The sequence below is a fragment of the Macrobrachium nipponense genome, chromosome 22 (assembly GCF_015104395.2).
Source record: "Macrobrachium nipponense isolate FS-2020 chromosome 22, ASM1510439v2, whole genome shotgun sequence".
Lineage (NCBI taxonomy): Eukaryota > Metazoa > Arthropoda > Malacostraca > Decapoda > Palaemonidae > Macrobrachium > Macrobrachium nipponense.
The window spans coordinates 81,541,660-81,568,205 of record NC_087213.1 but is presented as its reverse complement, the minus strand read 5'-3'; the positions used below and the strand labels follow the sequence as shown (position 1 = coordinate 81,568,205).

General features: G+C 38.3%; 1 protein-coding gene across 1 annotated transcript in view; it reads right to left on the bottom strand.

Annotated features, from left to right (window-relative positions):
• LOC135198823 (low-density lipoprotein receptor-like) overlaps positions 1–26,546 on the bottom strand; it is a gene marked incomplete in the record, with an annotated part of 1,079,059 nt that overhangs the window by 554,301 nt on the left and 498,212 nt on the right.

Below are 26,546 nucleotides of genomic sequence, written 5' to 3'. Positions count from 1 at the left end.
GTTCTCCTGGAAATCCTCCGACCACACCGAAGACTAATGTTAGATTGCCAAAATTGGATCTCCCACATTACAATGGAGATGTGTTGGAGTGGAATTCCTTCTGGGAATTGTACAATGTGTCGGTACACCAACGAGTGGACTTAGAGCCGATTCAGAAATTTTCATATCTGCAAAGTTTACTTACAGGAGATGCTCTAAAATTGATTTCAGGATTTAAGTTGGAAGCTGCGAACTATTCACAAGCTATATCTCTTCTCCAAGCCACTTATGGGAAGAAGGATGAAATTAAAAGAGTTCTGGTAAGAAGATTATTAGAAATTGAGCCTCCATCTGCTAATTCAGAATCATTACAAAACATTCAGAGCAAATTTGAATGCTCTATAAGATCTTTGGAGAGTGAAAACTTGGAGTTGAACGAGCTTTACACCATTTTGCTATATGGTAAGTTGCCTAAGAGTGTAAGTGAAACTGTGAAACGCAGATGTGGAGATGATTGGCTGGTGTTTGACACATTTAAAAAATATCTAGAGGAAGAAATTCACAATCTAGGCTCTTTCGTCTCAACAGATGTAAATAAACCTGGAACTTTATCAACAGTATCTACATTCACAGTGAATCAATCACAATCGGTTAGACCTAAGAGTGAAGGAACTGTTAATAAATTTAGTTCTCAACAAACAAGAAAATGTGCATTGTGTGAAGGTGAACACTGGTGGACACAGTGTAAAACCTATGCCAGTAGGGATAAGAAATTGAGTCGTCTCGGGTTTTTACGATTTGTGCTTTGTGTGTGTGTCAAATAAGCACTTTAGTGTAGATTGTGAAAGACAAATTTGTGGAAACGGATGTAGATTAAAACATCATCGTGTATTGTGTGATAAACAACAAACCAGCGAACCAAATAAACCAGCAAGTAAATCAACAATTAAGTCAGCAATAAATCTAATAATGGTGTGCAAATTGGAACCACTTTCCGTAAGTGATCAGGGTCAAAAATCCAAACTGAAGTCTATTTTGCCAACAGCCACAATTGTGTTAAAGGGCAAAGGAAGACACTTGGTACTTCTTCGGGATTGTTAGACACAGTGCAGAACGAACCTTTATTAGAGGTCAGCACTTCAGGATCTACAGTATAGATCTAAAGGCACGGAGAAAATTGCCTTAAGGGGTTATTTGACAAGCAAACCTGTGAACGAATATGAAACGGTGAGTGTTTCTATTCCTTATAAGGGTAGATTGATTATTATGGATTGTATTGTGGTAGATGAATTACCAGAGTATGCTAAGAAATTCAATGTTAACGAAATTTGAAAACTTTGTGTAAAACCAAGATTGGTCTAGCGGACAAAGATTTTGATCTACCTGGTGGACAAGCAAGCACCCATTGATATTTTGGTAGGTGTTGATAATGTCTATAACATTTTACACCCCGGATTTAGAAAGGTTGGAAAATTGATATTGTTACCTACCATATTTGGATATGTTGTAACAGGGTCCTGTAATGCTCCCCCAGTACAGGAAAACCCCAAGTAACTGTGTTAAAGCTAGCAACTAAAGAGGAAGTAATTGAAGCTACTCATAAATTTGATGATGTAAGAATGATTTGGATATTTTGTGGAATCTAGATAAAGTAGGTTATTGACTGCAATGAATTGAAAGAACATGACAGAAAGGTTCTAGAAGACTTTGAAAATACCATTGTATATTCTGAAATGGAGAAGCAATATGTTGTGGCCTTACCATGGAAGTCTAATAAGCCGAGGCTCCCATCCAACTTTGGCATGGCGTTGGGCCGGGTTAAACAACAATGTGCAAAATTTCAGAAAGATGAAGCCTACCTGAACCACTATCAAAAAATCCTGAAGGATCAGGAGGATAGGGGGTTCATTGAAAGGGTAGATAAAAACAATTCGGTTGAAAATTGTCACTATCTAGCACATCATGGTGTAAGGAAAGATAGTGTCACCACTCAATTAGAATAGTGTTCGATTGTTCTTGGAGACAAGGCAAAAATGGATTGAGCCTTAACGACTGTCTGTGGGACTGGACCACATATTACGACAGATTTGCTCAAAGTCTTATTGCAGTTCAGGACCAACAACTACGCTTGTATTAGTGATATAGAAAAAGCATTTCTTATGGTGCAATTGAGAGAAGAAGACCGCGATTACACACGGTTTCTATGGTTAAAAGACCCAATGGATCCAAATAGCGAATTAATCATATATAGGTTTAGGGTGGTGTTGTTCGGTGCTACGTGTTCTCCGTTTCTTTTGAATGCCACTATTAAATCACATCTGGCAGCTGTTAGAGAAGATTCAAGCTGTACTAAGATAGTGGTGATATGAATGAAGAGGGGATTATATGTGGACAACCTTCAATTTACCTCCAACAGTGAAGATGAATTGATAAGTTTATTTTTTGGTGCAAACAAAATCTTTGCTCAGGCGCACTTGTATTTAAAGGAATGGACTAGTAATAGTGATCTTTTGAATACTATCGCGGATGCTTATCGTATAAGATCAAAAGAGAAACAAACCTATAAAGTTTTAGGCCTAAACTGGAACATCTCTAGTGATAAATTAACAATAACACCTAATCATCTTAAGACCGGTCAAACAAAACGTGAAATTCTAAGTGCAATTGCCCAAATTTATGATCCTTTAGGAGTGCTTATCCCTATTACAGTACGAGCTAGAGTATTCTTACAGGATTTGTGAAACAACAGTTGAAATGGGATGAATTATTGTCAGTTCCTTTATTAGAACAGTGGAATGAGTTGTCCAAAGACTTAGAGAAAAGTCTCAGTATTTCCTTCCCCAGAAGCACTAATCTGGAGAAAGCGGATTACCTCCACATGTTCTGTGATGCTAGCATAACAGCTTATGGTTGTGTGCCTATCGAGCAAGTGGTAAAACTTCGTCTCTGATTATGGCAAAGGGTATGAAGTTAAGCACCCATTAAAGAGTTGACCTGTACCTAAATTGGAATTAATGGCTTTGTTGTTAGGTGCAAGATTGTGTAAATTTATAGTTGAAACTTTTGAAGAAAATAAATTTGAGAAAATAATAATTTGGTGCTGGATAGTAAAGTTGCCCTGGGATGGTTAGTGACAAAGAATAATTTGCCAGTATTTGTGAAAAATAGAGTAGTGGAAATTAACTCTATAACTACAGGGATTGTCTTTTCTTACGTTCCATCTTCAGAAAACCCTAGTGACTGGATTACTAGAGGAAAAAGGACAGAAGAAGTAAGAAATAACTCCTTTTGGTGGGAGGGACCTCCCTGGTTAAAATCAGAAAACCACACCTATCCTATTGACAGGACATGGGTGAAAGAAACACAATCACAGGATGAAGTTATTCAGGTCCATCTTGTAGGGAAAAGTGAAAAAATCCATCTGCTGAACTGGAAAGATTTAGTAGAGTGGATAAATTTTGTAGAACTATAGCTTGGATAATACGATTTATTGACAATTGTAAATCAACTGGCTGTAGAAAACTGGAAGTTTAACGCTGGAAGAACTTCAAAAGGCTAAAATAAAATGATTATCCTCTTACAAAAGGAATACTTTCCGAAAGAATATAAAGCTTTGGAAAAGGGGGATAAAGTTTTCAAAATTGACCTTATTAATACAATTGAATCTCTTGGAAGAAGGTATTATGAGATGCAGAGGAAGATTGGAACATGTCGCACAGGCGGCAGAAATAAAATTCCCAATCTTACTGCCAAAAGGTTGTTTTCTCACAAAATTGATAGTAAGGGAGCATCACTGTTTACAAGCTCACATGGGTGGGAGTAATGCAACTGTAGCAAGTGTGAGACAGGAATACTGGGTCCCACAGCTTCGCCAATTAGCCAAAAGTGTAATACATCATTGTATAATTTGTAAGAAAACATAGGGGAGACCCTACCGTGTGAATATTGCTCCACCATTGCCAGAATTTCGGGTGCAGAGAAAACAACCCTTTAGCGTTACAGGGGTAGATTGTACAGGAGCGTTGTTAACCAAGGAGAAACATCAAAATCCTGAAAAGGCTTATATTGTGTTGTTTACTTGTCCAGTTAACTAGAGGAATTCATATCGAATTAGTAAAAGATCTGTCCTGCGATTCGTTTCTTATGGTGTCCGAAAGTTTTGTAGCCGTCGGGGATTTCCTTCTTTAATGCTAAGTGACAATGCTACTACCTTTGTATCGGCTTCAGATTATTTGAAAAACATGGCAGAAAGTTCCTTAGTACAAGAATACCTAAATGCTATAGAATGTAAATGGAAGTTCATACCAGCCAGAGCCACCTGGTTTGGGAGCTATATGGGAAAGATTGATTGGTCTTCTGAAAACATGTCTGAAAAAGGTAATAGGTCAGGCCTTTCTCAGTTTTGGTGAACTTTCCTGTGTTGTGACTGAACTTGAAGCAATTATTAATGACAGACCCTTAAGTTATACACCGGGAGAATTAGATCAGTTGGATATTCTGACGCCCAATCATTTGATTTTAGGACGTAGATTGAGATCTTTCCCTAGGGAAGTCATATAAAGGAAAGATGAGCTAGGACCCTCTGTATGAGAAAAATAAGGATGTTGGAAAGCGATTTGTGTACATTACAAAAAAATGTGATGACCTGTGGAAAAGGTGGGAGAGAGAATATTTAACTTCTCTCGAGAAACTCATCGGGTGGGAATCAGACACGAATCTTGGCCCAAAATGGGAGATGTTGTGTTGATTACACGATGAAGGACCAAGAAGTCGTTGGAAACTCGGTCAAATTGTCAAATTACATGTGGGACCGGATGATGTCTTGCGCGTGGTTACTTTAAAAACCCCACAAGGTCAAGTGATGAGACCTGTTGTCAAGCTATATCCTTTAGAATTATGGCAAGAGACTGATGTTGTCATATCTGAGAAAACTGATGATAAAAGCACCCGACCGAACAGGAAAACGGCACAGGCGGCTACTGAGGCCAGAAGAGCCCTCATTCAAGCAGGACAATTATAACTGTAAATATTGCTTTTGTTTGCTGGGAGTGTATCGTGAACTCGAGATGGAATCACGATAGTGTATAAAGACCAGTAAACAATCATTTATCTTTAGTTTGTAAGAGAAATATTGTAAACATTATGCAGTGCAAGATGCGTAGATTATTATATATATATTGTGTGGAATTGGTAGTTATAGTATAATATTTCTTTATATTAAGTGTTTTGAAGGGTTAAATACGTTAAGTGGTGGTTTAACCCTAAGTAATCTTTAACAAGTAGTTAAGTATTGTCGTTGGTGAATGCGGGTCGGCAGCATGCGTGGATCGTCAGTCGTCTCCGACTGATTTGAGTCAAGAGTCCGGCAGTACCGGTTTAGTTGTTTAAGTGTGAAGGTCATCGTCGCCTTACGGTAGCTCAACATGCGAGGGGGGTAAAGAAATCAACACAACTTCAGAGAAATAATATCATCATGTATTACCAGCTAAGTCTAAGAATTTATAAGTGTTTTAGGTGATCATATTGAAGGGTGCATGCATGCACGATAGATATTGTTACTGACAGGCATTTGTAAATGAATAAGGCTATTCTTCGGATCGATGGCGTATAGGAAATGACACAATGGTTTAAAGGTTAGTAATAAGTATATCTATTCCTGGTTAAATAATGGGTTGATACGATCACAAAATATGGTAATTTAAGACGTATATTTAAACACAACGCAATTTCTCGATTTATTGAACAGAAAAAAGAATACCTTGAAAAATCAATTGTTTCGTGAACCTGGTAATATGCGAACCAAATTAGGGTAAGTTTGGGTTTTCATATTTATTGAATATTTTATATGTTTACTATTTTGGATTCTTTTGAGTAAAGATAAGATTTTTTTTTTTTTTACTTTTTGGACTTGGATTGGGCTGGTCTGGAAAGACTTGGTCTTGGTTTCATAGAAGAACTTGGCAGATCCTCAAGAGACCTGCTATTTCCTCTCTTGGGAACCCTACTATGGTGTGGGGATATAGGTGGAGATGATGAAGGAGTGCGGGGTCTCTTATTTCTAAGAGGCACCGTCTCTGCAGCGTGCACCTGAGCCTTATGAGGTGCACTGATCAAGGTGTCATTCTGGGACATACCCAGATCAGGCAGTGAAGCTGCCTGTGAGGCTTCTACATCAGAAGCCCGAGAGACCTCCCAGAAGCCAGAGGAGGCCCAGCGGGAGGGGACAAAGGGGCCTTCTTGGGTGAAGGCGGAGATGCTGAACGTACTTCGAGCTCAGAAGGGGATAGCTGAAGCTTTGGCTTTGAAGTTGGCATCCTAGTTTGATCATTTTTATTCAATTTTCCAATTTTCACTACATCACTATATTGAGGTCTTGGGAACAAAAGTCTTTTTGCCAGGCCAATACTTAGATGTTCAGCATGAGCTTTTCTCTATGGCTGCCACTTCTTTTTTAATTGACTCACATTCCTTATGCCTTGCATTATGATTTCCCTTACAATTTATACATAATATTGGATTAGAACATTCGCCTTCATGCTTTTGTAAAGAGCAGGCAGCACATAACTGGTTTCGAGTACACACCTTTGACGAGTGGCCATATCCAAAAACATGAAGCATTGGATTGTCTATGCTTAAAAGGTCGAACATGAAATCTCTCCTTGTCAACATATACATAATCAGGAACTTCATCATTAGTGAAAGTGAAAATAATCATTCTGACCTTGGAACCTTGAAAATCTTCCACACTTTATCATCACACATTTCCAGCAATTCCTCGTCAGACAGTTCATATAGGTCTTGACTAAAAAACCACTCCCTTAGCATAACTAAAACTATAGTGTGGTTTGACCTCTTTTATCATATTAGTATTTTTCAGTTTAGAGATCATGTGGCCTTGTCTATAAGACTTTGCATGGACCAAAAAACTGTTCTTTCCAATCTAGTAATATCTGAGTTGTCATTGCTCCTACCCAATGTTCTTAAATGTTTCCTGAAGTGGAAAAGATTACAAAAGTCTGATTTGTTGAAACAATCAGCCACTGGCAGGTAGAGGGTTGTCCTCACCTTACGTTTCCCATCTGAAGTTTCCTGACTGACTCTAGCTGGATAAAAGGAATCTACTTCAATATTCTGGGGCATTTTATGTATTAATACACACTTTAATTTTTCCTTATGTGAACACTTGAAAAAAGCATTCATGGCATTCTTATGAGTAGTAAACTCAATCCAAACCCTCCAATATGCAAAATCTTCAGTTTCACAATACTTAATAACTTTAATTTCACCATATCTTCCAAAACATTTCCATAAATGCACAACACAATTTAAATCTGAGGAGAGAGAATCAACATAAAGGATTCTCTCACCACTACTAGAACTTTCCATAGCCACATCCAAGGTCTTGCCATGGGTCGTCTTCTGTACAATTGAATTTTCTATAGGATTGTCCTTGTCCGTGCCAGAGGTCGAAGAGGAGGGTAGTGTCAGGAGGTCGCATTGTCGGGGGAGGGTTTATCATAGGGTCGTTATTCATTAATCCTTAAGCAGAAATTTGAAAAACCTACTGCAAATCAGGCAGAAAACCAGGCCCCCCCCCCATCAACCCCTCTCTCACCAAAGAACTCAGCAGAGACTGACTCCCATATGTCCACTCCCTAACCCTACCCCGAAGGGATAGCTCTACCATAACATGAGTGGCTCAAGTGTAAGCAAAACCGCTTGATAGGACTGAGGGCATAACTAGAATGCAATCATCCCCATTCATGTTACAATAGAGGGCACACCGGAAAGAATGCCGAGAGTCCTACCGTAGAGACTATACCTCCCCGGATTCCGCAGGCAAGTCCCCCATAGGTAGTTCCGCCCCGATGGATATTGCTATGAAATCATATCAACATCCTCAGGGTCCAAACATACTCGAGAGGCGGACCAAACCTCTACAGTCTCTGCCATTTGGATCAAGAAAGAGCCAATGCGCAAGAGCCCAGCCCCTGCCCAACCCATAAGAAGGTTTTAGTGAAGAAGGGGGGGACAGCTAGGTTGAGCAACTGAGTTAAAGATAGTAGAAGAGAGGAAACAAATTTAAGTAAGAGGAAAATTGAGACTTTTGGATTCGAACTGGGAGATATTTCTCCCAGTTCGAAAGCCCTCTTGCCCGCTATGCATTTTCAGCAGTCAGCTGAAAATGCATAACTTCGTCAAGGCAGTCTCAAATCAAGAGGGAAAAGGTAACAAAGCGAGGGAACTTGGGGAGGGGTATAAGATGTTCTATAGCGGAGCAAATAAAGAAGGCAGGAATGGTGTTGGAATAATTCTGTCAAGTGAAATGAAGAAGGAAATCGTTGAAGTAAATAGAAGAAATGATAGGATTATTTGGGTCAGGATGATGGTTGAAAATTGCACTGTTAACATCTTTAGTGCATATGCACCCAAGATAAGATGCTCAGATGAAGAGAAAGATCACATCTGGTCGGACTTAGAGGAGGAAATGAAAAAGGTACCATCAGATGAAAGATGCCTTGTCGGGGGAGATCTGAATGGGCACGTAGGCCAAAATAACCATGTGATCAGCCGTATACATGGTGGGTATGGCTATGATGAAAGAAACGCAGAGGGTGAGAGAATTATTGATTTTGCTGTGTCCAAGGATATGGTACTGGCAAACACTTTTTTCACCAAGCGGCAAGAACATCTAGTTACGTACAAAAGCGGCAGAAGGTCCAGCCAGATAGATTACTTGATGTATAAGAGGAAAGATTTACGCGAGGTAAAAGATTGTAAGGTCATACCAGGAGACCATGTGAGTGTGCAACATCGTTTGGTAGTGATGGACTTGGTTATGGAAATTGAACAAATAAGGAAGAAAAAAAATGCAGGGGCCAAAAAGGATTAAATGGTTTAAGCTGAAAGAGATTGAACTTTGTAGGCAGTTTAAAGAAAAAGTATTAGAGGAACTAACTCATGAAATTGGGGATGTTGATGAATGGTGGAACAGAACGATGGAAATAATACTGAGGGTTTCTAGAGAAATATTGGGTGAGAGTAGTGGCAAGATGTTCGAAAATAAGGAAACGTGGTGATTCAGCGAAGAAGTGAAGGATGCAACAAAGCAAAAGAGAGAAGCGAAGAAAAGGTGGGAGGGGACCCAAATGGAAGAGGACTGGATGGCCTATAAGGAAGCAAATAAATTAGCAAAGAAAACTGTAGCAATTGCTAAGGATAGAGCATATGATCAGCTTTACAAAGAGCTAGATACCAAGGAAGGACAAGGAAAGATCTTTAAAGTAGCACACATGAGAAATAAGAATACCAAGGATATAACACACATAAGACAGATTAAGGATAAGGATGGAAATATACTGAGAAATGAGAGAGACATAATAAGGAGATGGGAAGAATATTTTGAGGCCTTATTGAATGAAGAAAATGAAAGATTTCTAAGAGGAGACAGGCACTGGGAAAGATGAAAAATAGTAAAGCCGTTAATGAAAAAGATTATGGAAAGTGAGACGATAACCGAAAAATGGATAGAAAGTATATTAATCCCAATATTCAAAGAGAAAGGGGACATACAATGTTGTGAAAATTACCGAGGAATAAAGCTCATGTCACATACACTGAAGGTATTTGAAAGAATTATGGATGAAAGATTATGGCAGCAAGTTTTCATCGGTAGACAGCAATTAGGATTCATGAAGGGTCTTAGTACTGTGGATGGTATTTTTGCTCTGAGACAAATTATGGAAAAGTACAGAGAGAAGCAAAAGGTCTTGCATATGGCCTTTATAGACCTTGAGAAGGCATATGACAGAGTACCACGACAGGATATATGGAGATCTCAGGGATAGAGGAGTGATGGAGAAGTATGTCAGAATGATCAGGGAGATGTATAGAAATGTAAGACCAGCGTCAGATCTACAGTTGGAAGAAAAGAAAATTTCCAAGTTGAAGTCGGGCTACATCAGGGATCTGCTCTAAGCCCACTTCTCTTTAACATCGTCTTGGATTTGTTAACAGAGGATGTCAGGGAGGAGCCACAATGGTGTCTGCTCTATGCAGATGATATAGTCTTGGTAGCCGAGAACAGGGAAGAACTGGAGGGGAAACTTGAAAGATGGAGATATGCCTTGGAGAGTAGAGGTTTAAGAATAAGCAGGAAAAAGACAGAATATATGACAACCGAATTGGATGGTGACCAGCAAACAGCAATCAAATTAGGCGGAGGAAACATCAAAAGGGTTCATAAATTCAAATACCTTGGCTCAGTGATTAACAATGAGGAATGAGGGTAACATGGAAGAGGAAATTAACAACCGAATTCAGTGTGGTTGGAACAACTGGAGGAAGGTGTCTGGTGTCATATGTGATAGGAAAGTCCCTCTATATATATATATATATATATATATATATATATATATATATATATATATATATATATATATATATACATATATATATACATATATTATATATATATATATGTTATATATATATATATATATATATATATATATATATATATATATAACTATTTACAAACGTTACTTTGTGAGTTTGCCGACAATTATCATTAAATCTTAAAACAAGGAAACAGCTAAAGAATGTTGAATAAGTACAGAAAGTAAGTAGAACATGTCCCGTGTTCTTTTCAAAGCCAGTTCCTTTGGGTCATCACATTTTCCTACAAGTGTTGAGAATAAAGTAATTTAGACGTCAACTCCCAGAAGTCATTTTAGAGGATTTGCCCCACAAGCTTAATTAAGTAGAAATCCTAACGCCTTTGAGAAGCGTTCCGAAGTCATTCGCGAAATTGCGAGGGAGTACTTCACACCTTTTCCTTACCCACCTGGGCTCTATCCCCTCGCTAACTGGCTCGAGCCACACGTCTTCTCCAACCCTTTTGACCTTGGCCTTTCAAGTGTAAATTACTTTGCCATTGTTAAATGCTTACTTTAAAGTCAGTGTTGCCGTCTGTGATTTCCTTTCCAGCTACCTGGTAGGATTTGCATCCCCAAAGGAGTAAGGGACAATTGACCAGACATCTACATGAAATAAGAAAGTCGTTGGTCATTTCTAGTATATCAAAACAGAAATTTGTAAAAGAGATAAATTTCACAGTAACCTTCCAGATCACGCCTAATCTTGTGAGCTGATAGACCATATTCTGTGCGTGCCTTACTTGACTTTCCCTCATACAAGAATCAGAAATCAAAACAAACCCCTCTGGTTATAAAATGATTTCTTGTCAGTTTTGTATGTGGGGCATCGGGAAATACGAGTATTTCCCTATCATGACATGGTTTTTTTTATTGCAACTTGCTTTATTGAGTCTATCTCAAAAGCCTGCCATAATTTATGATTATTCGGCACTAGATCAAGAACATAATATGCAGTTACTGGGTAGCCTGCATTCTCTACTTCCACATCACCATCTAAAGGACACATGATTTGGTGAAATCATAAAATATGGCTTGTTTCCATTTAGCAGTCAGACCCCTCAGCATGATAGATAATCTGAACCTTTCCATAAGGTTTATTTAATCTATATGTCCCTTTATCATAATTCCAGTGTTTTGCGATTATCATTTAATCACAAGATATTACGGCTAGAATGTCTTCTACTGTAAAAGTTTCAGCTTTCTTTTCATTATTGACAAAACATATGCCTATATATACCTGGCTCACAAGGAAAGAATCTTTCGCCTGACGTCATGTCCCTTACTGCGAGCTAGGTAGCCTGCGCGTCGTCAGACCTAATATACCTAGACCGTGGTTGTTGGTTGCTGGAGTCGCTGATGGGAGAGCTAGCTGCTAGCCAGTGACAAGATGCTCTCCTGTAATATTGTCTTAATGAAGGTTGGGCTCCTTCTACAAGTGGCCTGGACATCTGTTACGGATCGGGATCCGATCAGGTTCTTTATTACAATAAACAAAAATGATTCAACACCAACAATTGAAACATTGGATACGAATATAGAAAGAAACTCAATCAGGACACAAGTTTATTTACAAGCTCATTCACAAAGATAAATGCAGAATGGTTTCTCCTATTTACATAGCAAAATTAAATCTGACTATATGTGAAAAGGGGGAACAGTGCAGCAATGAAATATTTGTTGGCCAGTTTTACAGCTGTTGAGATCGGTGCTTGATACAAGTGCTTCGCGAGGGGACAATAAAAGCTCCAGATGGGCTTCTTATCTTCGCACGCAGGAAGGAATGACTTAGTCTTGAAACTTGAAGGGCAGGTTACTTCTCAAAACCACTTGCAGGACGTTTCTTTTCTGAAAGGGTTTACTTGTTGTTGGGATCTCTCTCTCTCTCTCTCTCTTCTCTCTCTCTCTCTCTCTTCTCCGACTAAGAACTTTACTTTCTCGTTTCCGGTCCCACTCTCTCTCTCGTGCGTCTTCTTCCCTGTCTCCTACTTTTCCTCTCTTATCCTTAGTCCCTTCCTTCTTCTCTTCTCTCCTCTTTTCACTTCCTCAGGGTCCTTTATATAGTATATATATATATATATATATATAGTTTTATATAGATATATATATATATATATATAATATATATATATATATACACGTCGATCTCGGGGCAAGGCTAAAAGAACGGAGCTAACCAGTGAACGTTTCCATCCCAAGAACTTTTCACAAGACACTGGACGAAATGTTACGTCATATCCAAAGCGTTGTGTCGCTAGAGTCGACCACGTGCTGGAGTATTCTCGAACGATCATGAGAACAGACACCCCAAACACGTGCGGGAATGCCTCCTTGCTGCAGACCTACTCGAGAAAGATACATTTTTCTTTTCTTTAAAATATGTTTCTCCACTATAAAGCGACTACCATGACAACATCCGTGCCGATGATCCTGTAGGCCTAGTCGCACACTGCTACCTTTAGTTCCTTAGAGGCGTGCCCAATATAAATCTTATTACATTCTCCACTAGGAATACTGTATACAATATTGTATCTGTGCTGGACTCTCCCATATTGATTTATCCAGCACTGACAAATTAACCAATTTTGATGCAACATCTTTATTCACTAAAGTTCCTATTGAAGGCTTACTTCAATATTTATCACAACATTTGGATTCATAATCTAGGATTACCTACTAATGCTATTATTAATTTGGTATCCCTTTGTATAAAAAAATTATAAATTCACTTCCAATGCTCATTTTTATGAACAGATATTTGGTATGGCCATGGGTGACCCTCTTTCACCACCCTTGTAAAGTTAGACTTATTCCAAGAAATTAATTTTCAAAGATATTTTGGGTTACGATATGTAGACAATTGCTTTTTACATTTTAAAAGATGATGTAAATATTCATGATTTCCTGCATACAATTAATAATCTTGTACCATACATAAAATTCACAATAGAATATTAAGAAAATAATTGTATACCATTTTTGGAGGTCTTAGTTATTAGAAATAACACCTCTTTTAGTTTTAAAGTATATAAGAAACCCACAAATAACTTGTCATATATTCATTTTTACTCTAACCTTGTATCTCAGAGCTCTTAGAATTTGTAGTCCGGATATTTTAGAAGATGAATTTAAAATTATTGACAAATCTAGAGATTCATTATGTTACCCTCCATATATTTGGGAACTTTGTAAAAATAAAGCAAAAACGACGTATTATAACCCAATTGGTGTCAACAAAGAATATCAGAATAGTGTCTGTATACTATTTCATCCTAATTTCATTCCTGCTGTACCCATTTTGAAAACTATTGATATTAATGTAGTATTTAAATATAATAATATTTTGAGGAAAAACTAATCAAGAATAGCCCTCCAATTTCAAACAATATTGTATACAGTATTCTTTGTAAAGAATGTAATAATGATTTATATTGGGCAGACCTCTAAGTAACTAAAGGTAAGATGCTCTAAGCACAAATATGCCATTTGAAGAGGATTAGTTAACATTGGCATTCCCGATCATTGGCTTAAAACCGGTCATGCGATTAACAGGGATAATTCCTCGATAGTCTGCAGGGTCAAAGATCACCAAAAAAGGAATCTGTTGGAGTCCATCTTCATCAAAGGCTCGTCGACAACGAATTTAAATCTCCACCCAGGATTATACCTTGATCCTCTTTCTTTATCTCCTTTTCTTAAAGAACATGCCGCCCAGACTAATAAACCCCGCCCCCTCTTTCTATTTTTATATATAAAGGCCTGTAAACGTCTTTTATATTCAGTGTGAACTTGAAAATGTAGAATATACTACTAAAGTACTTGTTCTTAGTGCCTGTTTCACTTACTTTTCTATCGTGGGTTTAAAGACATTCCCAAGTCCGTGTTCCTTCGTGCTACATTGGATATATATATATATATATATATATATATATATATATATATATATATATATATATATATATATATATATATATCCAATAAAGCAAAAACGACGTATTATAACCCAATTGGTGTCAACAAAGAATATCAGAATAGTGTCCTGTATACCATTTCATCCTAATTTCATTCCTGCTGTACCCATTTTGAAAACTATTGATATTAATGTAGTATTTAAATATAATAATATTTTGAGGAAAAACTAATCAAGAAATAGCCCTCCAATTTCAAACAATATTGTATACAGTATTCTTTGTAAAGAATGTAATAATGATTTATATTGGGCAGACCTCTAAGTAACTAAAGGTAAGATGCTCCAAGCACAAATATGCCATTTGAAGAGGATTAGTTAACATTGGCATTCCCGATCATTGGCTTAAAACCATTTCATCCTAATATATATATATATATATATATATATATATATATATATATATATTATATATATATATATATATAAGTGTTTATGTGTGTGTATGGAGAGAGAGAAAGGGAGATATAGAGAGTTCGTCCACTATTCAGAAAATGACATAATTCAGTAAGTGCCAAGTGACCATTCTGTCACATTTACTTAGACACACACATATGTATATGTGACATATATACTCGTACATATATACTGTCACATACTTACATTTTTGTTTGATTTGTTTACTTGGAAAATATATCATTTTCGTATTAGTTTAGTTTGTCATTAACTGGAACGTATAAGTAATGTTTTCATTCCTCCACAGCTTATGCAGTATTAATGTTTTCTGATCCTTGTTTCTCTCCTTTTATCGGTAGAAATTGGGAGGGGACTTATGAAAATGTAAGGCTCCGAGAAGGCAGTGTATTCCTGGCCCTACTACAGTTGTGTTACCGCTGTTGGATTACTTGAAGATTGGAGTATTTATTCTGACCGCTGCCCTTCTTTTGACATTCTCCAGCCACATACTTAGGACGTTGGAATTTTCTTCAGCCCCATTCCTTAAGCTTCGTCCTCGGCCTTAGCAGCCCAAGGGACCTCGCTTTGAGAAGGTACAAAAAGCTATTTATTTGAAGCCTCATTATACGAGCAGTGTGTCTGTTTCATGGGTGCAGCAGTGTTGAGAAAGACGTCCCATTCATTCAGCCTGCTGTGATATCTTTTGTGTAGCCGTGCATTGTTGACCCATGAAGGAGTCCTTGGAGGAGAGAAATCAGAGGTGGCCACAAACAGGACTTGATTAGTCTGTAATTTGTTAGGATATTCACCCCCTGTTCCATTAATCCTTTGACTTTCGGGATCCCCTACCTATTGGTGTAAATATGTTGCTTTCTTTCATTAAAGGTGTAGGTGTTTTATTACAGGTGCATTGTCAGTTTTTCAAGGGTACTTGGTTTAATTATTATCTTGTATATTCAGTGGTTCTGGCATTCTGTCTAAAATTTATTAATAAATTATAATTTTTCTAGATATTTGTTTCTCCACCATAATCAATATCTACAGACATATTTTGAATCGGTTATTTCACAAGGTTGAAATTAACTTGTTTGCGAACACCAAAGTGTGAAGCGTTAATGTATGTTGGCATTTGGTGTCGGTTCGGTCGAGAAGGCTGTCATAACAATATATATATATAATATATATATATATATAATATATATATATATATTATATATATATATATATATATATATATATATATATATATATATATATATATGTTATGAATTTTTATAACGTCACCGTGATTTACATGCATTAAGCTACAAATGTCCTTAAACATCCAATTTGCTCTACCTGGGAATCAATATTGTTTCATGTATAACCAAAGGGGAATTTTTTTGTTGATAATAATTTCGTCCTCTCGTGGATTCGAACCAGCGCACAGACGAGAAATCAAGACCTCAGTGATGTTACCGACTCGGCCAACACGTCACTGATGCACTCATTTCTACTCTGTGAGTTGGTTCAAATCCACGAGGAGGACGAGATTATATTCTAAAAAATTCCCCTTTGGTTAACATAATATTAATTCCGAGTTAGAGTGAATTGGACATTAAAGGACATCTCTAACTCAATGCATACATATATATATATATATATATATATATTATATATATATATATATATATATATATATATACACATATATATATGTATATATATGTATATATATATATATATATATATATATATATATATATATATATAATATATATGAAGAGATATATATATTTCTGTTTGTGAGTGCAAGAGCTGCATACGCTTTGAAACGCAAACTTTGCACATGTATGCCCCACCATCTGGGAAAGAATACTTTGGGGGTAATATTAGTGTCTAATCCAAATTTTTTGAGGTCACTGAGATTGTTAGTGACACTCCTGGTGTCCTGTAAGTCCAAGTTCAGCCCCAATAGGAAGTGGAGGTGAGAATGGGTGAAAAATAAAATGTCAAAAATGACGGATATTAGTACATAATCCATACTTTTTGAGGTCACTGGGATGAATAGAGGTACTCCCAATGCCATTAAAGTCCAAGTTTAGCACCAATAGGAATGGGGAGTGAGAAGTGGTGAAATATGAAATGTCAAAATTGCAGGACAATGTAATTGAAGCAACTACCTTAACAGGAGAGAGAGAGAGAGAGAGAGAAGAGTTACAAGGATTAGGATGTCTCAAAGACTTATTGGTCCATCCAAGGAGACATTATGTGCTCACTTATCTTTAGGAGCAGGTTTTACAATTCATTCACAGTGTTCTAATGATTTTGTCTATCTTTGTTTTGAACTTTTCCCCACGGCTGCTGTTTACAACTTCTGGTGGCATTTTATTCCATGTGTGTCACATATCTTGTATGTGAAGAAGTTGCCATAATGCGATGAGTTGTATCTCTTCAGTTCTAGTTTCTATCCATTATTTCTTGTATAGGTTTTGTTTAATGTGAAAAGGTTATTGTCTACTTTTGTTATACCTTTCTGTATTTTGAATGTCTCTATTAGTTGTACTCACAGTCGTCATGTTTCTAGGCCATACATGTTCAGGTTTTCTAGTCGTCTTTGGTAACCTATTTGCCTGATGGATGGAATTAACATTGTGGCTCTTGCTTGTACCCATTTTACTCTATTTATGTCCTTTCTTAGAGTTGGTGGCCTAAACTACTGATGTGCAGCACCGTTTACTAGTTTCTGTATTTGATCTGACTCTTTATGTATCCTACTAGTTTGTGTGCCTTCTTTTCAGCTTTGATGCATTGTTTTGTGGATTTTAAGTCCTTGGTAATAACTCCAAGGTACTCTTCTTGTCCTACACTATTTATGTCATTCGCAAGTAGCATGTAGTTGGCATAAGGGTTGTTTGTTCCTATTTGTAACACTACATATATCCAAGTTAGAAGGCAATTGCCATCTTTTTTACCACTCCCCTATTTTCCTTACATCATTTCATAAACTTTCCACTGTATATGGGTCTGCTGGATGTACACCTAGTTTGTGTCATCTGCAAATTTGGTTATCCTTCTAGTTAAGCCTACATCAATGTCATTAAAGTAAGCAAAAAAACAAGAAAGGGCCAAGGACAGAACCCTGATGAATTCCGCTTGTCACATCTGCCCATTCTGATTCTTCACCATTTATAACTATTTTCTGTTTTCTATTAGTTAGCCAGTCTTCAATCCAGTCTGCTTTTCTCTTGCAATTACTAAAGGTCTAACTTTTGTCATTAGCTTTTTGTGTGGAACTTTGTCAAAGGCCTTTTGGAAATCTAAGTAGGGTATGTCTATTGCTCTACTACTGTCGTATATACCAAGCACATTATGAAAACACTCCAAGAGGTTTGATAAGCAGGATCTGTTTTGTCTGAAACTACTGGCTTTTTAACAAGTTGTTTCTATCAATGTGGCCCACAATTTGATCTGTAATTATGAACTCAAAAATCTTACAAGGGACAGACGTTAGACAGATTGGTTGATAATTCCCTAGCTCTTCTCTGGTACCTTTTTTCGTAAATGTGGCACATTACCTACTTTCCATGCTTTTTGGCGCCTTTTTTTGTTCTGCACTTTTTCTGTAGAGTTTATATAGGCGAGGAACTATCACCTCTTTTAACTCTTTAATTTCTCTTGGAAGAATCCCATCTGGACAAGGAGATTTGAACTTGTTGAGTTTATCCATTTTGTTTTTAATGTTCTCCTCTGTAAATACTATTTTGTCAAACGGTTCTGCCCGTTCATATTTAATAGCTGGTTCAGGACTGAGGTAGTGTCTTCAATTGTGAAGACAATAGTAAAAAACTTATTCAATAACTTTGCTTTCTCCAAGTCTGAGTTCACCAGGTTTCCTCTATTGTCCCTTAGGAGACCTATGCTATTTTTTATTGGCTTCCTACTATTAACACGCATAAAGAATTCTTTTTGGTTTTTCTTACAAACTGATGGAACGCTCTTATCCTCATTTATCTTTGCATTTCTTATTAATTTGTTCACCATTCTACAGAGTTCTTTACGCCTGCTTGCTTCTTCTGGTGTTGGGTGTGAGTCCATTGATTTGTCCATTTCTCTTTTGAACCACTTATGCCGAGGTTTCCCATTTATTAGTAGTTGCTTTAATGGTTTACACCTAGAGCATTTTTTCTGCATATTCCTCTAGAAAGGCGTCCCAGTACCTACTATACCTGAGTGCTCATCATACTCTAGATTTTTAACATACTCCTTTAGATTTTTAGGCCTTTTCGACGGTAGTCTAATCTCATTAGTATCCTCTTCTCTTTTTTATGTTGAATATTAATTTCAGATGTAATAATTTTATGGCTGCTTTTGACTAGATTGGCACCTACTGAAAGATCAGACACTAGGTTATCTTCTGCTGATAGGACGATGTTTAGTATGTAGTTTCCTCTAGTAGTTTTGTTAACCTATTGGTGGAGGAATTCATTTTTTACAAAATCTAAAAGTCTCCTTCTAATTTTGATGCGGGTCATAGTGTCCCAGTGTATTGCTGCATTGAAAGCTCCCATTATTATGCAGTTTGTTATTTATTTCTTGTCCTAGTAGTGCATCCAGCTCCTCGTCGGACATTTGTGGTTGGTGGGGAGGTCTGTACACTAAACTGTTTATATTGATGCCAATTCATACATGGTTGTAATTTTGCACTATTAGACTGAGGTGGTCCTTGACATATAACAACCCCCTCCACCTGTTTTATTGAGTCTATATTTTTTACCTATTTACATCCAGCTATTTGGTCCTTTCCTACGAAGTCTCTTGTTCCTCTTGCTATCAATGATTTGAAGAAATCTACTTTGTTCCGTATAGATTATGCATTAAACTGTGCCATTCTGAGGGACTTTTCTATCTCCTCTTTTGTCCTCAGTGGTTTTATTAGTTTCTCGTATTGCACTGTTTCCTGCAGTACTATTACTAACCAAATTCTGAGAGCTTTCTGACTTCTTCCCTTGAATGTTCACTTCACCGAGGTGTTTCAAGAGGTTTCCATTAAGAAGGTTTCATAGTAATTTTGGTCCATACAAATTCAGGTAAGTTCTATCTCTTTAATATAGTTTTTAATTCCCTACAAATCATTCCCAAAAGTTAGCAAACCTAACACCTTTTTCTTAGCATATTTCCGTCTTTCTGTCATTGATTCCAATTGCCTTGCTGAAGGAGTAGTGGCTTACATTGGCTCTGGGCAGAAGTCCTAAAAGAATGCCGTTTTCAGTTTTCTCACAGATGTTCTTTACAATATTCCTCAGATTGGACACAAGACCTTCTGTCAGGCCAGTTCTTCCATCTTTTACAATAAGTTGTTTCCTCCTCCCCTGCACTATAATTGCACTTTCTCTTCTTTTCGTTTTGATTTTCTACACTGCCTTTGCTATTTTCTTTGTTCCTTGACCTGGGTAAAACTTCACTTTTCTCGTACTTCAATTTTTAGTCACAAAATTTAACCCCTCATCCTTTACTGATGAGTCCCCAATTAAGGTTATTTCTTCTGTTTCTGAAGTGTTTCCTGCCTGCTATCTCTCTTCTACCAACAGCTCTCTTCAATTCATCATGATTATCCTTGTATGCTTCTTTCTTTGTACCTGGTCTAGTGCTTGTTTCTGTTTGGTTTCTGGTTCTGGTCTCAAGCAACTGTTTTCTAATCTCCACTATACTCTCTCAATTTTCTATTAAATTGTTTAATTCCTGTTTCTCTCTTCTAAGGTTTGTCACTCCTCTTCTTAGGTCTCCTATTTCCTTTACCATCCTGTTTTCTCTTCTCTTGCCTTCGAGTTTGTCCTTTGCCAGCTACTTTAGTTCCTTTCATATTTCTTTTACTTCACTCCTCAGTTTAGCTATTTACTGTTCTTGTTGACAGGGAAGACAGACACTGAGCCTACTTAGCTTTGACGTGCATGCCTCTTTGTATGCCACTTGTTTACATTGTATTGGCATGCTTCCTTTAATTTTAATTTTTCTTGGGTCATCTCTGTTTGTGTCTTGGTTTCAATATTTCTTCTGCGCTTTAATTCAATATTCTTGCCAATGTGACCAGTTGAAAAGGAAAAAGAGGTGGGGGGAGGTTGAGTACTCCCACACTCGGTGTATCCGCTTACCTATGGACAGTTTTCTATAGTTAGTCACCAGGATACCTTTTATTACTGCCGCCTAACATATGGTCTCCCTATTGCTAAACAATCCCAAACGTGTTGCAGCTCCCAACTGAGCAGCACAATTTGCCAAGCAAATTATCTTTTGCCAGGAGTGAACAGCAACAACCCACTATCTCTCCACCCCAACCCCCCATCGTGGATGTGGATGAGAGTGATCAAGAGGGGTCTGGCGGCTGGCACACAAACAAGTAGAAAAAAGAAAAGATCCTCTCCTTTGGCTGCTGAACCGGAGCCCAACAATCGTGATTCACCTCGCCCAAAACCTGAGAAGAGATGTCACGTAGTAATTCACAATTTGCCCTCATCAGTGACGCTAGACGCCATAGCCGAGAGAGTCAAGTTTCTCATGGGCTCTGACCCCTTCATTTCTCACGAACTCCCATCAAAAGTAAACATAAAGTGGTTTAGAGGATTACCTGCCTATTTAAATACCTCGATGTTCTCAAAGCTGAGAATTTCGGTCCTAATATAAAAGTCACAACATATAACCTAATCCGGGACCAACCACTACTCACAGGGGAACTTACTGACACCGCAAGCAGGGTCACTTCCACTGCAAGTGCCAGCCAACGCCCCCTTGCTAACCACCCGTCCACCAAAATGATCATCCCTTTCATCTTCCATCTTCGTGAGTAGACATGGATGTATCCATATAATCTCTAGGAATATTTTTGGCCTCAAGCTGAACATTCCTCTTCTAAACATGTTCTGCAAAAACTTCAAAGGCATCATTTCATTGCAAGAAACGCTCCTCTGGCCACTTGTCCTTGTCATCTGCGATTCAATACATGAAGACTACTGAGCCTCCTCGACCTCATCGATGCAAGTTACAGATTAAATCGTAGCCGGTCACCCAAAAGGGGGCCTTTCTTTCCTGTGGCACAAATCATTAGACAACATGGTGAATATGATGACCTACAACAGTGACAGATTGCTGGGACTTCAAGTGACAGCAGGAGATGCTAAGATCCTAATAATTGAAGTTTATATGTCCTGAGAAAATAACAGTAATTTTGATCAATAATGCATGATCCTAGTGAGTTACACAGTAGTATTCACGATTCTCCTGCTAATCATATTTGTATAATCGGGTTACCTTAATTTTCCCCCCAAAAACCGTTTTACAACAAACTTAGTCGCTTCTGTCCAAATCATGCTCTCCAGATTAACAATGTAATGCTCCTCCCCACCAACCCCCCCCCCCCCCCCTCCTCATATTCTTATGTACAATATAGAACGGTCACAATTGCAACCTCCTGGCTGGACCAATACATCACATCTCCACAACATCAGGATTCCATTGTGGCCTGCAACATTCGCTATGATATTGCAACAGACTACGATCACATCCCTTTACAGGTGTCATTCGGTATACCCCATTCCTCCCAACCGTGAACCCTCTAACTGATCACCCCGAAGCTGTAAACTGGGATTTTAAAGACCAACAGAAAACCAGATACCTTAAGGCGACCACGGAAACCAGACTGCGGTCAATAGTTCAACCGACAGGCGCCTTACTTTGTACTAACACAAAATGTAAAAATGACCTCCACAGGAGAGATCTGAATGAATTCTGTTCAAACATATTTTCCGCTATGCTTGCTTGTGGCAGGGCTACCTTTAGATTTCGTCAAGTTATTTCTCGTAATATACCTGGCTAGAATGACTTGGTTAAAGATCTGTAGTCATATTCATGAGAAATTCTTTTGCTGTGGAGGCAAAATGGTAGTCCGAGGGAAGGTCACTTTGTATTGCTAATGAGACAGGCGAGAGCGCAGTTCAAACTTGCTCTTAATTAAGCACTGCAAATTAAATGAAAAGCAACTAAGTGTCGATGCAATGTCTAGAAATTGAGAATCCAGTGATTATCGTCATCTTTGGAAAGACATTCAGTCCTTAAACCTCAGAATTAGGACATTTTCATAGAGAGTATGGCAAGGAGTCGGTGACGAGGCTATCGCAAGTAAGTGGGGCGATCACTTCAGCAATAATCTTGAATAAACGATCAAGACTCCCGAAGGGATGTAAATAACCTCCTTACTGACAACATTCAATTTCATTTCGCTGATCGTATTACGCCAGGTAGCATCAGCGATGCCATAAACAACCTATCTGATAATAAATCGCCCAGCTGCGATGATCTATATATATATATATATATATTATATATATATATATATATATATATATATATATATATATATATATATATATATATATCACACATATCCACAGGTGAAAAAATAAGAGACAGGGTGTAGGTCTCTTATTTTTTCACCTGTGGATATGTGTGATAAATGAATCACGTGCTAAAGTGATTATAATCATATACATATATATATATAATAATATATATATATATATAACTATATTATATATATATTATATATTATATATATATATATGAACTGATTCGATACAGTTTTAAATATGCCTTCTCCATGATATTCTGAAGTCCAGTGAAACCGTTATAAGTGATACTGTGTGTATATGTAACAACACAAGTCAACCGCCAAAGACGTTACAAGTTTGCGTGGCTTGGCAGTTCAAAAGAGTGCCACGTATCTCTATATCCCTTCGTGATTGGCCCTTGTGTCTAAGGAGCCAGAATAACCAATCAGCTTCTTGCATAGCGATGCCATCTGAAAGGGGGCATTTGAAACAGGCCGCACCATCGGTCAGATCAGTTCGTTAGCAGGTCCCATATAGCACAGAGTGCCCAGCCAGTGCCCCGCGTTCCCGTCGGCCGCCACACAAAGACGTGTGTCACCATGTAGTGTCAATAACAGTCTAACCTGCCGTCCGGTTGTGCACTAGCATAGTTAACGTAATAATTACAGTTAAAGGCCACTTGTGTAGCTAAGAAGAATACACCTGTGTTAAACGTTCCCTCGATTATTATTTTTGCATGACCTCTATTGCATGCACATGAACTTATCTCTCTCCTGTTTTTTCCTTCATATCCCGGACCCAAAAATGACCGAGATCAGGTCATATAATTTTGGTGTCAGGTGTGAGGTATTGTGAATAATCGTACGAGGCCCTGTAAGGTCCTGTGGGGTTCCTGAGTCCTGTAAGGGTCCTGTGGGGTCTTGCGGATCCTGTGAGGTCTTATACAGTCTTATGAGGTCTTGTGAGGTTTATGAGGTGTCAAACAAACGTTAGTGCTAAATCATTTTAGCCGACAAACAGTGATATGAAGTGAAATAAACATGGAAACGAGAGAAAATTCGATGGATGGTGATGATGAGGGAAATGGTGGAACGAACGAACTGGATAAAAACAGTTATGGCTAAAGCAATCGGCAGAAAAGTGGCGAACCGTGCTAAGTACGGGAATAATAAATCGAGTGGCCCTACGATTTTGAAATGCACATTGCTAACCAGAAAGACAGTGTACAATCACACCATACGATTTCGAAATGCACATTGCTAACCAGAAAGACAGTGTACAATCACACCATATGATTTCGAAATGCATAGTGCTAACCAGAAAGACAGTGTACAATCACACAATGCGATTTCGAAATGCATAGTGTTAACCAGAAAGACAGTGTACAATCACACCATATGATTTCGAAATGCGCAGTGCTAACCAGAAAGACAGTGTACAATCACACCAATGATTTCGAAATGCACAATGCTAACCAGAAAGACAGTGTACAATCATACCATATGATTTCGAAATGCACAGTGCTAACCAGAAAGACAGTGCACAATCACACACCCTACGATTTCAAAAAAAAAAAAAAAAACGCAGTGCTAACTAGACAGACAGAGTGCTATCACAGAAATCGTTAATAAATTACCGCGATTAGACAGTTTCGCGACCGAATTCGATAACGAACAGGCAAGCGAATAATTTGAATCAGCAGAAGTATTAACAAAATATTAGAAAAATCCGTTTAAGACAAAGACTAGTGTGGGAGAATTCAAAATCAACGGTTGCAGCGCCAAATTCAAATGACGGTAGTGCCGTGGTGGTGGCACTCGAACACCCTTCGTGACCCCCCGAGTAAGCGACTCTTGTAGTAGACCAAGTAGAGGAGTAACAAACGCGTTTTGAACGGAGTGATGGCAGTGGTAAGGAGCAGTCCAACCCCACCCCAGGAAGGACGGAAGGCGGCAGCAGGAGCTGGCATGGAGGTAATGTCGGGAAGGTACCCCAGGTTACCCCAAGTGCCGTGCGGGTCTGTTATACAGTACCCGGGAACAAGGGATGCCTTGTTGTCTTGTTGTGAGGGAAGGGATGAACATCCCACCCCTGAGAAGTAGAAGACGAACCTGTCCACCCACGAGTCAAGAATGCTGGGACGGAGAGAGGTCGACCAGAGCCTCTCCCCCGTGACTCCGTGGGAAGGGGGAAGGCCACTCCCACTTCTGATCGCAACCTATTGAAGAGTAGAGGGATGGTATTAAAAAGGTGAATAGTGCAGAAGTTCCCTTACCAACCCCGACCCATGAAGGAAATCACGATACCTGCCTAAGGTATGGATAGGATGAAGCAATGTTAGAATAAGGAATAGCTGATAGACGTCAGATGACAGCCAGCAACCCAGTAAGAGAATCCAGGCTCGATGTGAAGAAGATACAGGCAAACTAATAGCATCAGTAGCGAACTGCCGGCACCGCTGCTGGCACTAATAGTTCAAGCTGCTGACCTGTGAGCAAATTGCATAGAAAGCGGGAACATCTCAACCGTATGGCAGAGATAGAGAGGGACAGTTACGGGATAGTGTCTTGGGACATTATGGGGATGTGATGAGAGGATACCCTTCACACCCCCGGAGGTGGGAGACCCTGCCCCGCCTAGAGCCGACGTGATTGCTAAAAGTTGTCACTGATAGTAATATTAGTATTAGATCGACTGCACAATGAACGAGTTGTGTAGCCTTTAGTAGTGTCATCAATGGCATGTTGTGTTAGGGAAATGCAGATAGGGAATTTGTAGAAAGTAACATTAGAAAAAAAAAGTGTATAAAAAATAAGAGAAAAAAAAGGAAGGTTCTCTTAGGCCGTGTTCTGATTATAGTTAAAGTATCACGAACGACAATGAATCCCATTGTCTCCATCGAAGAATTGTAGTAAGATTTAAAAGCAGAATTATTAACGTAATTTCATTAAAGATTGTTTGAGTAAAGTAGCGAGACTGATATATTTGTGAAAGAGTAGTCTGATATGTTTGTTGAAAGAGTAGTTAGATTTTCATTGGGAAAGAGAAGTAATTTTTAAATTTGATGATGAAGTGAGAACAAATTGTATTTTTTATCCCTGATATAGAGATGCCCTTAAGAATGTTAGTTTCTCGACAAGATCGTAGGATCGAACAACTGTTAGAGTTTGCATTGTGGGGATTGATCATATAAAAAAAAGTAATGAGAGTAGCAGAAGATCTTCCCAAGGGTATACTGTAACGCACGAGCAAAAGAGAGAGAGGAACTGCGACGCATACAGTTAAATGTTTCAGTTGCACCTGTGGGTGAGTTGCACAGAAAACAGAGGCATGTGAGTCAGCTGTTGTGTGGACGTGCTGAGCGAGTGCCATGGGAGTGTGCATGTGTGAGTGTGTGTAGGTTTGCTA